This window comes from Macaca nemestrina, chromosome 3 (genome assembly GCF_043159975.1).
Source record: "Macaca nemestrina isolate mMacNem1 chromosome 3, mMacNem.hap1, whole genome shotgun sequence".
Lineage (NCBI taxonomy): Eukaryota > Metazoa > Chordata > Mammalia > Primates > Cercopithecidae > Macaca > Macaca nemestrina.
The window spans coordinates 170,405,029-170,421,985 of NC_092127.1; the positions used below are offsets into that span (position 1 = coordinate 170,405,029).

At 40.3% G+C, this 16,957-nt stretch overlaps 1 long non-coding RNA gene across 1 annotated transcript in view; it reads right to left on the minus strand.

Moving 5' to 3' along the window:
- LOC105487810 (uncharacterized) overlaps positions 1-16,957 on the minus strand; it is a 139,917-nt gene that overhangs the window by 6,838 nt on the left and 116,122 nt on the right. The window contains exon 5 of the long non-coding RNA XR_011620643.1: positions 6,255-6,410. This is a non-coding gene — a long non-coding RNA (uncharacterized lncRNA). The remainder of the gene's footprint in view (positions 1-6,254; positions 6,411-16,957) is intronic.

Below are 16,957 nucleotides of genomic sequence, written 5' to 3' on the forward strand. Positions count from 1 at the left end.
TAAATCTGAAAAACAAAATGCAAAGTGCCAAATGTATGCTAGGATGTACCAAGATGAATCAGCAATGACTCCTGCTCTGAAAGACTTTCTCGCGCTGCTGTTAACCCAGAATCTTAAAGCACGGATGAAATACCTGGCACCAACACCACCACCTCTCCTTCGTTTTCTGCACCCATAGCAATCATTTTAAATTGGCCACTATGATTTTTCACTGTTGAACCTCCACGCATAATCAGAAAATCCTTCAGAAGACAATGTCCCAGAAAATTACTGTCAGTTGATCAGAGTTGACAAGGAAAATGAGACTTAATCACGTAGTCACCTATTTCTCAGGCTTACCAATATGCTGAATGAGTCTGAAAGGAATTAAGCAGCAAAACAAAACAGAAAATAATATATTCTTTGTTTTATTCCTACTCTCCATTTAATTATGTTTCTGTGTCCTAATGGAGGAAACCTGGAGCATGTAAGGTGAGCAGATACTGATTGACAGGTCCCCAGTCTCAAAACGGGTAACTGAAGGCTAGGCCTATGTGGGTTGAAAAAAGGATGGGAAGGAAGAAAAGATGAAGTGAGTAGTGCGGCCTATACAAAGTATTTATTTTGAGAGAAGAAGAAGAAATGTGTTCTATTTGTTTTGTTAATATAAAATGTGCAAGGATGCCTCCTACATGGATTTTTTCAGTCCAAGTCATCTAAGGTAAATAAGAACTGTGAGAACCACATCAGACTGAAAAGCAAGAACTATGTCTTACTCTGCTCTCACAATGAAGTCATAGAGTAAGCAGCAATAACATCAACCACCCCTCAATTTCCCAATTAGTACACAGGGAGTCAGAATAACTTTCAATAATGATAATGGCCACTTACGGAATGCCTAATGTGAACTAGACAATATTCTAAGCACTTTGCATATATTATCAAATCCAGGAATATGTCTCCCTTGGAATCAAGAATAGTGAAAAGGCATTCTCCTTTCGCTTTAGCTGTAATATTCTCCCCACGTGACACATGACAGAAATCAGGGCTCAGTAAGATTAAGGAACTCGTGCTCACATCATGTAAGAAACAAAGATGGCATTGAACTCAAGTCTGTCTGGTTCTGAAGCTAATCATAGTAACCACTATGCTATCTATATAGAACCTGCTAAATGCCATTTTTCAAATTACAATCAGGCAGTTGGGTTAAGACTGAAGCTTCAGAAAACAGTACAATTCCTGTGTGCTGTGCTAACACTTCTATTTAGGAACATCACATTGACACGGTTCTGAAAATGAACTCCATTCAGCAAACCCACCAGTTTAATGGCTACCTGTGTCCTGCTAGGTGCTAGCTGACATCAGCATATAAAGCACTTTATGAAGTCTTTATTGACCTGTAAATGTCGCTCCCACTACTAATGGAATAGTACTTATGCACCACTGGACTGTGGAAACCTCTACCACTAGGACTCACTCGGAATGTTAACCCGGGCTGGCTGCAGATAAATGAAGCACTGTGGCTGGTTAATCTTCCCAGGACCACAACACAGACACAGTGGAGTCCTGGTGAACCGACTCACTCTCTTTTTCAAGAAGCAGACATCCCTCCTTAGCATCTGAAATTGCTAGATGATTTTACATTGCATCACACAAAAAACAGGACATTCTGGAAATGTGCTTTCTCAACATTTGACCCTTCAAACCTAGAGGAAGAAAAAAAAAACTGGCAAAATTATTTGGAAGGATGAAAGATGTAAATGCTGTTATAAGCGTCTCTCCAATGGTAAATAAGCTTTTATTGGGCGAATGTAATTAGAGACAGATTTCAATGCCGCTTGGATACAGCTGTTTCTTCCTCCTGGCTTCAGACTGTTGCTGGATCATTCTGCGGCCATTGGCAATTTAGCCAATCAGTTCCGCCTCAGTGCACCCAGCTGACCTCCTTCTCCACCGAGATGATGGACCTGCCTATGAAGACTGCTCAGAATTCCAAAATGAGGTACCCAAATCTCAAAGGCACCTTGAAATATGCACCTCCAGTGACACAGCTATCAGGTTTTCCCTTATATTAGTATTTGTTCTGGGTATGTTTGTGTTTTAGGAGGCCCTTGGAAAAAAAAGAATTCCTATAATCAGCCTGATGCTGCCAGGCAATGGTTTTTGCTTCTCCTAGATATCCTGTCACTGCCAGATAATGGTTTTTTGTTTCTGTTAGATATCAGAAAGAATTAAGGGAAAGTATTCATTGTCTACTTTTCTAAATGGAGGTATGTAGAGATCTCTGTATAGCACTAAGAGAGAGACTTTCTGGTCAGACACAGAAAGACAAATACAAGGTAATCTCACTTCTATCTGGAATCTAAAAAACCGCAAGCTTACAGAAGCAGAGGGTAGAATGGTGGTTACTGGGGTCCAGATTGGGGGCAGAGGAGGAATTGTGGTGATTAAAAAAAAGAGAGAGAGACCATCTCCTACAAAAGCAGATGCATGTAGATGTTCAAGGAATGTTTTTAAACCACGCTTACTTGCTTTTTATGGGTATGTAAAACTAGGGTAAAGCTTGTCTCTCAATGCCCTAAGTATGGTAATATAAAAGAGTGACTGGATGTCACAATGGACCCAAAGTCTCTGCTTTGAATGAAGCAGTAAACAAAGTAAGAACATCCCTGACCTTAGGTTAATCACCAGTTGCCTCAACAAGGACTTAGCTACAAGCTTCAGAGTAACCCACTTACCATCACTTTAATAACAAGAAAGTTTTATAAACTCCTGACCCAATCTCTTCAGGTCAGAAAATCTCCATTTCTACATAGGACTGGAAACAATACAGATAGTACTTGTATTTGTTAGAAAAAAAAACAGAAAGAAAAAATCCTTAGACCAGTCTTGGTCTGTTGGTGTTCTGCAGTTTCAGCACCCGTATCATAAACAAGAATCAAGTGTGATAGGGAAGAGAAGGGAGAGAGCACCAGTTTGGACAGAATATAAAATAATCCAATTCCACCCTACATTGAGTAACTAGAGGACAGGAACTGTGACTGTGGTCATAGCCCTGGCCTCACAACACTAAACACAGAACTGTCTCTTAAAGTTTCTCGGCTGGGCACAGTGGCCCACACCTGTAATCCCAGCACTTTGGGAGGCCAAGGCAGGGGGATCACTTGAGGTCAGGAGTTTGAGACCAGCCTGGCCAACATGGTGAAAACCCATCTCTACTAAAAAAGAATAATAATGATACAAAAATTAGCCAGACATGGTGGTGCATGCCTGTAGTCCCAGCTACTCCAGAGGCTAAGGCAGGAGAATCGCTTGAACCCGGGAGACGGAGGTTTCAGTGAGCCAAGATCGTGCTGTTGCATTCCAGCCTGAGCAACAGAGTGAGTGAAACTCCGTCTCAAAAAAATAAAAAAAATTTAAAAAGTTTCTCTACAAATGCTTACTGAATTGGATTAGAGTAGACAATGATGTACCAAATGTCTAGGGAGGATAACATTTGGGACTGAATAGAAAAACATTGTTTTATTACAGCTTTAAATGTAGTCCTGCTTTTGTTTGCAAGGAGACTGCAAATAGAACAACTTCTTGATTCTATTGGTATTAGAGTCCTAAACACAAGGAGACAATATATCACTGTCTAAAGGCAAGGGGTCCAGCAAATCATCACTGAACACTATCTCAAAAGGTTACTTGGTCAACCTTCAACTTAGTGACAGTTTCCAAGACCTCTCTTTCCTTTTGTTCTAAAGGACGTTGTACTTAAACAAAATCCAAAGTCCTTTCGATATGAGTTACTATTGCTAGGTAACAAATGACCTCAAATTTAGCGGCTTCCAACAACAATTTTTCATCTCACACAGTTTTTAAGGGTCAAGAATCTGGAAGTGGGTTTAGCTGAATGGCTCCAGGTCTCTCATGAGGTTGCCATCAAGCCGTTGGCTGGAATTTCAATGATCTGAAGGCTTGATTAGGGCTCGAGGACCTGTGTCCAAGCCTACTCGTGAGGCTCACAGGGTGAGCCTCTTCATAAGGTTGTTTTCACAAGATAGCCGCTGGTTTCCCTCAGAGCAAGTGATCTAAGAAAGAGAAAGACACACACACAGGGAGAGAGGGAAAGAGAGAGAGGCCGCATTGTTTTTCATAACCCAATCTCAGAAGTCACATACCACCATTTCTGCCATACTCTATTGGTCACGAAGACTAATCCTGGTAAAGTGTGCAAAAGGACCACACAATAGTATCATTGGGTACCATTCAGGAGAGTAGCTACCACACTTATCAAGACCCATAGTGCCTTACAAACTTCTCCCTGCCGGCCTCCCCAGACTCACATCATGCCATTTTCCCCCATGCCCACTACCCTCTAGTCAAATGGTCTTGTGACACTTCCTAGAAAAACGTGAAACTTTTCCCTCCTCAGTCCCTATTTATTCGCTCTTTTCTATGCCTGAAATGCTTTTCTTCTGCTTCTAAGACACATCAGTCCTTCTGATCTGATTAAACACCATCTTGTCAGGCCTTCCCACAACCTCTACTTCAAAAATTCTCCATCCTGTGATACCCCATTATTTATTTCTTTTATTGTACATCTGTACTTATGTTTATTCATGTAGCTATCTGCTTATGGCATTTTTCTAAATACAATAAGCACCATCAAGACAGAGATCATCTCTGCCATGAGCACTGTTGTATCTCCAGGCACAAAATTGATGCTCATGAATATTTTATTGTCTGAATGAAAAAGGCACAGTCAACAGTTCTTTCCTGTCACCGTCTTGTATTCTAACCACCTCAACTCACACCTACACAGAGGACCAGAGGACATTTTCCCAAGTCAAGTCTCAAAGCAAACCTTCTAACAAATATTCCCCACCCCACCCCCCCCAACACACACTTCCTTCATCTCCTAACTCAGTTTCCTCTGAAATGATCACCAACAATAAGGTCTAGACTGATTTAGCACCCTTAAGATTTTCTTCTCCACCACCTGGTATGGCACCAGACTCTCCTTTAAAAGTCTCTAGAATGTCATCCCATAACCTTCTGTTTAATCTAGCTTTTCTTTCTCTTGCATCCAATCTCTACCTGGTTGCCTCATACTCAATTTCTACTGCTCAGACCAATAGTTTTAGGTCGGTGTTTTAGCACATTCTGTTGGCATGAGCTCTGAAGCTCAGCATCATCCAATGATGCTAAATTCCTGACCCCTCACCTGCAGGCCTGTGGCAGGGCTGGCTCTATACCCACACTGAGCCAGAACTCTCAGGACCCTTGCCTGAGTCCAGTACTCAAGCATTAGCTTGAATTTGAACCATAGAAGAACTTCAGACAACTGGTGACTCCTTGTTTTTATCTGGCCTCTTGTTCTCTAGAGATCTTTTTATCATTTTCTATTAGTTCATTTTCATGTTGCTGATAAAGACATACCAGAGACTGGATAATTTACAAAAGGAAGAGGTTTAATCATAATCATGGCAGAAGGCAAGGAGGAGCAAGTCAGGTTTTACATGGATGGTAGCAGGCAAAGAGAGAATGTACCAACAGGGGAAATACCAGATGCTTATGAAACTATCAGATCTTATGAGAACTCACTCACTATCACAAGAACAGTATGGGGGAAACTGCCCCATGATGCAATTATCTCCATCTGGCCCTGCCCTTGACATGTAGGGATTATTAAAATTCAAGGTGAGATTTGGGTGGGCACACAGAGCCAAACCTTATCACATTTGAACAATCATGTATAAGGTTTTCAAATACTCAAATTCTCTTGAGTTATCTTTCTTCAATTGGACTTTGTTAGAGCATAATGGCTGATTTTTAACAGGGGCAGCATATACAGAAATACTTTATTGAATATTTTACTCCCTTATCCCTAATTCTGTATTGCAATGTGAAATCCACTGGTAGACACGGGTTCTAGACCAAACTCTGAACTTATCTACAGCTTCCTTATCTGTACAGTAATAATATAGGCCTAGATGCTCTGAAAGGCCTTCCTAAATTCCATAAGTGCAATACACAATATCAAGGCACATGTGGCTTTTCCTAGTTGTTTATCTCTGATTTTTTTAGGTACTTCTGAAGCCAGATACCAGTTTCCTCAGCAATGTGACTGAGATACAAAGCCCCAAGTCCTCTCTTTGCTTGTTTTGCGTGATCCAGATGGCCGCCTTCATCTATCTGGATCCTTCGTTCTCCTTCTTTCCTCAGGGATATTTTAGAATCAGCTTCCACAAAGATGAACATTTCTTTACCCTGAGACTTGTACTAACCTTCAGGGACCTTGTACAAATCACCTTTAGCAAAGGTGTTCTCATTCATTACTGTGGCTCAGCTTTCTAATCCACCGAGACAAGAATTCTGTCACATTTAGAGAAGGCTGAAGGCTTTCTCTGTTAACTTCCCAGATGCTTCCAGGATCAGGAAAACTAAAAAAGGAAAAGAAAGTAAGAAATCTAAACTGTTTGAACCTGAAGGTCGAAATATAGATACTTTAGCCTCTTTTAGCTCATTACAGGAAGATATTTCCAAGCATACTCTTAAGAATGACATAAAATATTTTCAATTTGCTTCATTTTCATGGTCAGAATTCTTGTGTAAGTTTTGGGGTCTAAGAACTAGAACTCAAGTCACACTCAGAGTTTGTCAAGTGCTTGTTAAATTGAAAAGAAAATAATAAAATAATATTCTGTACATAATGCATTCTGTGTTTTCATACCTATTACCTGATCTTCACCCTTTACTCTTTGTTATCTGTTAGGTATGCAATGAATTAAAAGAAGAGATTGTATTGTCTTTATCAATAAAAAAAAAGGAGCAAAAATATCACTTTGGTAATTTTTAATGTAATAATGGTGTTATTAACAAGCTTCTAGGAGAATTTTCCAGCTAATAGTTGTCATGACATTTTCAATCACAAGTGCTTTTATTACTAAACAGTGACTGATGGGCAAAAAAAAAAAAAAAAAAAAAAAAAAAAAAAAAAAAAAGTGGTAATTTTAATCATGCTTCAGGTACCTCTGAAAACTTCTCAAGTTTTTGAGAGCAATAAGGGGTTGAACTTCCTCAGTCTGACCCCAGTTTCTCCATATACTGTTAAAACAACTCATGCCAGAAAATATTTCTTTCTAATCTTCTTTTTTTTATTAAATCCCCACTGATATTTTTCTATAGAAAAATCAGGAGATATAGTTCAGAGTCTGTGGTTAAAGAATCCCACTTGGGCGTTCCTATCAGAGGTTTTAAACTAAGAGGATTTCTTCAAAGCCTATCATGAGAGAATTTTTCAGTTATACAATGTACCAAGAGAAAGAAAATGTCTCAAAATTATCTTCTCTTGAGTGCCAGGCCTTTCTGTTTCCTACTGCACACACTTTAGCTATAATGCCATCGATTTAAATTCGCTACTTATTATTCACCTTTTCCTTTGAGATTATTAATTATTGTTACTATGTCTTCAAAACAGGTTAAAGTCATGCAAGCAAGTGAACAACTCAGGGCAGAGACACATTTCACAAGCCTGCTTCATTATCATAGTTCATCCAATTATTTTTAATAAAACGATGATATAAAGGACTGGTTAGAAGATGGCCGAATAGGAACAGCTCCAGTCTCCAACTCCCAGTGCGAGCGACACAGAAGACCGGTGATTTCTGCATTTTCAACTGAGGTACTGGGTTCATCTCACTGCGGAGTGCCGGACGATCGGTGCTGGTCAGCTGCTGCAGCCTGACCAGCGAGAGCTGAAGCAGGGCGAGGCATTGCCTCACCTGGGAAGCGCAAGGGGGAAGGGAATCCCTTTTCCTAGCCAGGGGAACTGAGACACACAACACCTGGAACATCGGGTAACTCCCACCCCAATACTGCGCTTTAAGCAAACAGGCACACTAGGAGATCATATCCCACACCTGGCCGGGAGGGTCCCACACCCACGGAGCCTCCCTCATTGCTAGCACAGCAGTCTGTGATCTACTGGCAAGGCAGCAGCGAGGCTGGGGGAGGGGGGCCCGCCATTGCTGAGGCTTAAGTAGGTAAACAAAGCTGCTGGGAAGCTCGAACTGGGTGGAGCTCACAGCAGCTCAAGGAAACCTGCCTGTCTCTGTAGACTCCACCTCTGGGGACAGGGCACAGTAAACAATAACAAACACAGCCGAAACCTCTGCAGACGCAAACGACTCTGTCTGACAGCTTTGAAGAGAGCAGTGGATCTCCCAACACGGAGGTTGAGATCTGAGAAGGGACAGACTCCCTGCTCAAGTGGGTCCCTGACCCCTGAGTAGCCTAACTGGGAGACATCCCCCACTAGGGGCAGTCTGACACCCCACACCTCACAGGGTGGAGTACACCCCTGAGAGGAAGCTTCCAAAGCAAGAATCAGACAGGTACACTCGCTGTTCAGAAATATTCTATCTTCTGCAGCCTCTGCTGCTGATACCCAGGCAAACAGGGTCTGGAGTGGACCTCAAGCAATCTCCAGCAGACCTACAGCTGAGGGTCCTGACTGTTAGAAGGAAAACTATCAAACAGGAAGGACACCTACACCAAAACCCCATCAGTACATCACCATCATCAAAGACCAGAGGCAGATAAAACCACAAAGATGGGGAAAAAGCAGGGCAGAAAAGCTGGAAATTCAAAAAATAAGAGCGCATCTCCCCCGGCAAAGGAGCGCAGCTCATCGCCAGCAACGGATCAAAGCTGGACGGAGAATGACTTTGACGAGATGAGAGAAGAAGGCTTCAGTCCATCAAATTTCTCAGAGCTAAAGGAGGAATTACGTACCCAGCGCAAAGAAACTAAAAATCTTGAAAAAAAAGTGGAAGAATTGATGGCTAGAGTAATTAATGCAGAGAAGGTCATAAACAAAATGAAAGAGATGAAAACCAACACACGAGAAATACGTGACAAATGCACAAGCTTCAGTAACCGACTCGATCAACTGGAAGAAAGAGTATCTGCGATTGAGGATCAAATGAATGAAATGAAGCGAGAAGAGAAACCAAAAGAAAAAAGAAGAAAAAGAAATGAACAAAGCCTGCAAGAAGTATGGGATTATGTAAAAAGACCAAATCTACGTCTGATTGGGGTGCCTGAAAGTGAGGGGGAAAATGGAACCAAGTTGGAAAACACTCTTCAGGATATCATCCAGGAGAACTTCCCCAACCTAGTAGGGCAGGCCAACATTCAAATCCAGGAAATACAGAGAACGCCACAAAGATACTCCTCGAGAAGAGCAACTCCAAGACACATAATTGCCAGATTCACCAAAGTTGAAATGAAGGAAAAAATCTTAAGGGCAGCCAGAGAGAAAGGTCGGGTTACCCACAAAGGGAAGCCCATCAGACTAACAGCAGATCTCTCGGCAGAAACTCTCCAAGCCAGAAGAGAGTGGGGGCCAATATTCAACATTCTTAAAGAAAAGAATTTTAAACCCAGAATTTCATATCCAGCCAAACTAAGTTTCATAAGTGAAGGAGAAATAAAATCCTTTACAGATAAGCAAATGCTTAGAGATTTTGTCACCACTAGGCCTGCCTTACAAGAGACCCTGAAGGAAGCACTAAACATGGAAAGGAACAACCGGTACCAGCCATTGCAAGAACATGCCAAAATGTAAAGACCATCGAGGCTAGGAAGAAACTGCATCAACTAACGAGCAAAATAAACAGTTATATCATAATGGCAGGATCAAGTTCACACATAACAATCTTAACCTTAAATGTAAATGGACTAAATGCTCCAATTAAAAGACACAGACTGGCAAACTGGATAAAGAGTCAAGACCCATCAGTCTGCTGTATTCAGGAGACCCATCTCACACGCAGAGACATACATAGGCTCAAAATAAAGGGATGGAGGAAGATTTACCAAGCAAATGGAGAACAAAAAAAAGCGGGGGTTGCAATCCTAGTCTCTGATAAAACAGACTTTAAACCATCAAAGATCAAAAGAGACAAAGAAGGCCATTACATAATGGTAAAGGGATCAATTCAACAGGAAGAGCTAACTATCCTAAATATATATGCACCCAATACAGGAGCACCCAGATTCATCAAGCAAGTCCTTAGAGACTTACAAAGAGACTTAGACTCCCATACAATAATAATGGGAGACTTCAACACTCCACTGTCAACATTAGACAGATCAACGAGACAGAAAGTTAACAAGGATATCCAGGAATTGAACTCATCTCTGCAGCAAGCAGACCTAATAGACATCTACAGAACTCTCCACCCCAAATCAACAGAATATACATTCTTCTCAGCACCACATCGTACTTACTCCAAAATCGACCACGTAATTGGAAGTAAAGCACTCCTCAGCAAATGTACAAGAACAGAAATTATAACAAACTGTCTCTCAGACCACAGTGCAATCAAACTAGAACTCAGGACTAAGAAACTCAATCAAAACCGCTCAACTACATGGAAACTGAACAACCTGCTCCTGAATGACTACTGGGTACATAACGAAATGAAGGCAGAAATAAAGATGTTCTGTGAAACCAATGAGATCAAAGATACAACATACCAGAATCTCTGGGACACATTTAAAGCAGTGTGTAGAGGGAAATTTATAGCACTAAATGCCCACAAGAGAAAGCAGGAAAGATCTAAAATTGACACTCTAACATCACAATTAAAAGAACTAGAGAAGCAAGAGCAAACACATTCGAAAGCTAGCAGAAGGCAAGAAATAACTAAGATCAGAGCAGAACTGAAGGAGATAGAGACACAAAAAACTCTCCAAAAAATCAATGAATCCAGGAGTTGGTTTTTTGAAAAGATCAACAAAATTGACAGACCACTAGCAAGACTAATAAAGAAGAAAAGAGAGAAGAATCAAATCGACGCAATTAAAAATGATAAAGGGGATATCACCACCGACCCCACAGAAATACAAACTACCATCAGAGAATACTATAAACACCTCTACGCAAATAAACTGGAAAATCTAGAAGAAATGGATAATTTCCTGGACACTTACACTCTTCCAAGACTAAACCAGGAAGAAGTTGAATCCCTGAATAGACCAATAGCAGGCTCTGAAATTGAGGCAATAATTAATAGCCTACCAACCAAAAAAAGTCCAGGACCAGATGGATTCACAGCTGAATTCTACCAGAGGCACAAGGAGGAGTTGGTACCATTCCTTCTGAAACTATTCCAATCAATAGAAAAAGAGGGAATCCTCCCTAACTCATTTTATGAGGCCAACATCATCCTGATACCAAAGCCTGGCAGAGACACAACAAAAAAAGAGAATTTTAGACCAATATCCCTGATGAACATCGATGCAAAAATCCTCAATAAAATACTGGCAAACCGGATTCAGCAACACATCAAAAAGCTTATCCACCATGATCAAGTGGGATTCATCCCTGGGATGCAAGGCTGGTTCAACATTCGCAAATCAATAAACGTAATCCAGCATATAAACAGAACCAAAGACAAGAACCACATGATTATCTCAATAGATGCAGAAAAGGCTTTTGACAAAATTCAACAGCCCTTCATGCTAAAAACGCTCAATAAATTCTGTATTGATGGAACGTACCTCAAAATTATAAGAGCTATTTATGACAAACCCACAGCCAATATCATACTGAATGGGCAAAAACTGGAAAAATTCCCTTTGAAAACTGGCACAAGACAGGGATGCCCTCTCTCACCACTCCTATTCAACATAGTGTTGGAAGTTCTGGCTAGGGCAATTAGGCAAGAGAAAGAAATCAAGGGTATTCAGTTAGGAAAAGAAGAAGTCAAACTGTCCCTGTTTGCAGATGACATGATTGTATATTTAGAAAACCCCATTGTCTCAGCCCAAAATCTCCTTAAGCTGATAAGCAACTTCAGCAAAGTCTCAGGATACAAAATTAATGTGCAAAAATCACAAGCATTCTTATACACCAGTAACAGACAAACAGAGAGCCAAATCAGGAATGAACTCCCATTCACAATTGCTTCAAAGAGAATAAAATACCTAGGAATCCAACTTACAAGGGATGTAAAGGACCTCTTCAAGGAGAACTACAAACCACTGCTCAGTGAAATCAAAGAGGACACAAACAAATGGAAGAACATACCATGCTCATGGATAGGAAGAATCAATATTGTGAAAATGGCCATACTGCCCAAGGTAATTTATAGATTCAATGCCATCCCCATCAAGCTACCAATGAGTTTCTTCACAGAATTGGAAAAAACTGCTTTAAAGTTCATATGGAACCAAAAAAGAGCCCGCATCTCCAAGACAATCCTAAGTCAAAAGAACAAAGCTGGAGGCATCACGCTACCTGACTTCAAACTATACTACAAGGCTACAGTCACCAAAACAGCATGGTACTGGTACCAAAACAGAGATATAGACCAATGGAACAGAACAGAGTCCTCAGAAATAATACCACACATCTACAGCCATCTGATCTTTGACAAACCTGAGAGAAACAAGAAATGGGGAAAGGATTCCCTATTTAATAAATGGTGCTGGGAAAATTGGCTAGCCATAAGTAGAAAGCTGAAACTGGATCCTTTCCTTACTCCTTATACAAAAATTAATTCAAGATGGATTAGAGACTTAAATGTTAGACCTAATACCATAAAAATCCTAGAGGAAAACCTAGATAGTACCATTCAGGACATAGGCATGGGCAAAGACTTCATGTCTAAAACACCAAAAGCAATGGCAGCAAAAGCCAAAATTGACAAATGGGATCTCATTAAACTAAAGAGCTTCTGCACAGCAAAAGAAACTACCATCAGAGTGAACAGGCAACCTACAGAATGGGAGAAAATTTTTGCTATCTACTCATCTGACAAAGGGCTAATATCCAGAACCTACAAAGAACTCAAACAAATTTACAAGAAAAAAACAAACAACCCCATCAAAAAGTGGGCAAAGGATATGAACAGACATTTCTCAAAAGAAGACATTCATACAGCCAACAGACACATGAAAAAATGCTCATCATCACTGGCCATCAGAGAAATGCAAATCAAAACCACAATGAGATACCATCTCACACCATCACACCAGTTAGAATGGCGATCATTAAAAAGTCAGGAAACAACAGGTGCTGGAGAGGATGTGGAGAAATAGGAACACTTTTACACTGTTGGTGGGATTGTAAACTAGCTCAACCATTATGGAAAACAGTATGGCGATTCCTCAAGGATCTAGAACTAGATGTACCATATGACCCAGCCATCCCATTACTGGGTATATACCCAAAGGATTATAAATTATGCTGCTATAAAGACACATGCACACGTATGTTTATTGCAGCACTATTCACAATAGCAAAGACTTGGAATCAACCCAAATGTCCATCAGTGACAGATTGGATTCAGAAAATGTGGCACATATACACCATGGAATACTATGCAGCCATCAAAAAGGATGAGTTTGCGTCCTTTGTAGGGACATGGATGCAGCTGGAAACCATCATTCTTAGCAAACTATCACAAGAACAGAAAACCAAACACCGCATGTTCTCACTCATAGGTGGGAACTGAACAATGAGATCACTTGGACTCAGGAAGGGGAACATCACACACCGGGGCCTATCATGGGGAGGGGGGAGGGGGGAGGGATTGCATTGGGAGTTATACCTGATGTAAATGACGAGTTGATGGGTGCAGCACACCAACATGGCACAAGTATACATATGTAACAAACCTGCACGTTATGCACATGTACCCTACAACTTAAAGTATAATAATAATAAATAAATTTAAAAAAAAAAAAAAAAGACTGGTTAGAAAAGACCAAGAAACTTTGGGAAAAGTAAAAGTTGTTTTATTTAAAGCACATTAAGTATGAGAAATGTGACTTGCTTAATACTAGGTTTCCATAGTTTTATATGGACATATAAACAAAGGTATAGATTATATATCAAAGCTCTATACTGAACCATTTGTATTAAGGCAAAGGAATTAAGCAAATCATTGTCTTTATTGAATATATCAAATATTTCATATATGAGATATCAACTGTTACCTAGAAAAAGAATATTTTTTTACATATCCTATATCCCAAATGTTAAAAACTAAATATAAAGAAAGGATTAAAATGGCAAGAAGAATAAATCAATTTTTAAAATCTTAATTTATTAAGATCATTACCATTTTTCTTCTGATTCCCCTGCAAGCAGAACCTATGATAATGTCATCTGTGTTTTTGCATTGCCCAAGAATATTCCCCAAAACTCAGTCTAAGTCTCTCTCTTTCTTCCCCTATAGTTAGGTATCAACAGAGAATTCTTTTTGTTTTCTGCTAAGAACTTGGCCAATAACAAACAAATGAAACAATGAAAGCCTCTAGTCCTTGCAGATTTGGCCGTTATAAATCTGGAGACTTGTGCAGTTCAATAAAAACACCACATTCCAGAAAACATTAACCCAACTACCACGATGATTAAAAATGAGTGCAAACCCATTTGTTGTCTATCACACCACCAGACACAAATCAGAGGGTAAGCAAGGGATACACAAAAGGCTGCAGATGCAGACTGTTTCACATGGCTTTTCCCTGCTCCTGGGAATTCAGCTGCCAATGATGTTATCTACATTCAATAATAATAATAATAAATAAACACCTTGCTATGCTACTTTTCATTGCTATCTCAGAAAAACTACATATCCACAGAAGGGGCTGTTGGCAAACCCTGGGCTCTGCTGGTTCTTGAACCACTCCCAACAGCATCCAACGCTGTGAAAGGCCACATCTTCAACAGGGAGTGAACAATATCTCCACCTTTAGCCTTCCAGAATCTCTGAAAGGCCCTCTCCCTGCAGACATTTCTTTGAAATTGACACCACAGATGGGCCTAAGTATGTTATTTTCCCTAAAAACAAAGGCGGGTATGAATTTTTAAAAATACAGTGTGCTCTGCCCAGAGGGGACAGAGATCAGCTTTTTGTACCTTAAAGCACAATGTCTGCCTGCCAAGCAAAGGATGATGAGCCATTCCAACGACTATTTGCAAGGTACTGGGTTAAAGCACTTTTTGCATGTAGTTAAAATCAAGCAAAGAGTCAATGGAAAAAATTCCCCATGAAATGGCTTTTAGATGTCCTTGTTCATTGTTCATACAAGCAATTATCTTAAAAGGAGATGCTCATCTGTTCCAGTCACTAACATTTATACCCATCCAAGCCACGATTAACTCCTATTGAAAATTTTGTTTTCATGGTTACTATGAAACTTAATCATGTTTATGGATAAAGCCAGTTTAGACATTTGAACCAGGCATCTCTTGCAGAACAGTCTACATCATTGTGGACAGACCACAAAAGACCTTCTAGATAAATGCTCCCCATAATCTGTCACCAAAGCAACATGAAATCATATTCCACAGATAATGGGGAGGAGAGGAGGGACTTCTAAAATATTTTTATTATCTTCAAGATACACTTAAGGGAAAACTGAGACATACGTGTGTGTATGTGTGCACACATATGTAATATTTTGATATTGTTTGAGTAAGTGGATAGATAGATTGATTGATAGATTGATTAATGTAGATTGGCAAAATACCTCTCTTAACCCACATTAAACTCCCTTCTCTTCAGGAGTAGAGAAGCTAGAAAATTCATATAAGGATAATAAGTACGTGTGAGGAATTTTACCCCAACAAAATGTTAATGTATAAGTAAATGGCATCCAAAAGTTGTACCTTTTTACTTGAATCAACATTTTATTGTAAAGAACAGAAACTCACTCAAACTAGTTCAAGAAAAACACAGCAGTAGGGGTTGTTACAATATCTAAGGCAGGAAACTAAACATAGTTGGGCCTCTCTGGAAATGGTAAATTCAGAAACTGAGTCTTCTCTTTCTGTTTCCCGGGGGCGTATTTCTATATCTGTTTATATGCTCTGTTTTTCTTGTTTCTCTTCCTAAATGCCTCTGTGTACTTATGTTACATAAGGCCCACCATGGGGACCCCAGTCTCTGATCTTTCAAATTTGGTCTTCTTAGTCAGACCTTCTGCTATGTGCTACTGCTTCATTCAAATTCCCAGGAGATAGATTCTGATTATCTGTAGGTGAAGCAATGAATTCACTGGCCTTCGGTCAGCGATTCCTCCCTGCCCAACGGCAATGCCTGGGAAATAGGGTACCATGGGATACAAAGCTTCCACTTGCAGACAATATGGCCCACTTTCCAGCCATGCCTTTGGAAGTCTGGAGTCTGAGTGAGAAGCAGCAGTCTCATCCTGATGTTTGACATGGGCCTGAGGTGAATTACAGAGGTTCAGCTCATTTGTCATCTACACCAGCTTCCTTCTTGTACCGCAAAAATCTAAAAGCTGTATCTCCCATATTCCCTTGAAAACAGATTTCTGAATACAAGCTAGTTTCCGCTCATTATAAACACTCACATGAGATTTCAGAAGGTGAGCATGAGGTGGAGTTCTTTGTGCTGTTTTGGTTTTCCTGTGGCAAATGTCTGAGTTTACTACCACAGCATTTGACGTCCAGCCCTGTGCCTCACAGAAGTTGGGATAAGTCAGGAAACTGGCCCTGAACCACAGCCAAGCTGGGGTGTTCATGAGGACCACAGCTCCAAGGGGGAACCTCTTAATTCCCTATACTCCTAGCAGAGGAAACAGCTTCCCTGGGAGACCAGTCTAGTGCATTGGTTCCAGGGATATTCCCATGGGCCCAGCCACATTCAAAACACATCAACTTCCAAGGATTTCTTAAGCACCTAGGTCCTTATGTTAAACCTCTTTCTGCTAAAAAATAGCCACAGTGGTTTCTCCTTACTACAACTGAAAAGGTCATTGAGCCCAGTTCAATAGGATTTAGTATCCCAATCAAAATCTAGAGGAGAGAGAAAGATGATCAGTCAGGGAGTGTCTCATAGGAGCTGAAAAAATCACCCTGAGGTAATTAAAAGGTTTAGGCTCCATTTGTTGACTAAATGTAGGGTATGCCTTTGAATAAAACTATATAAAGTATTATCCAAAA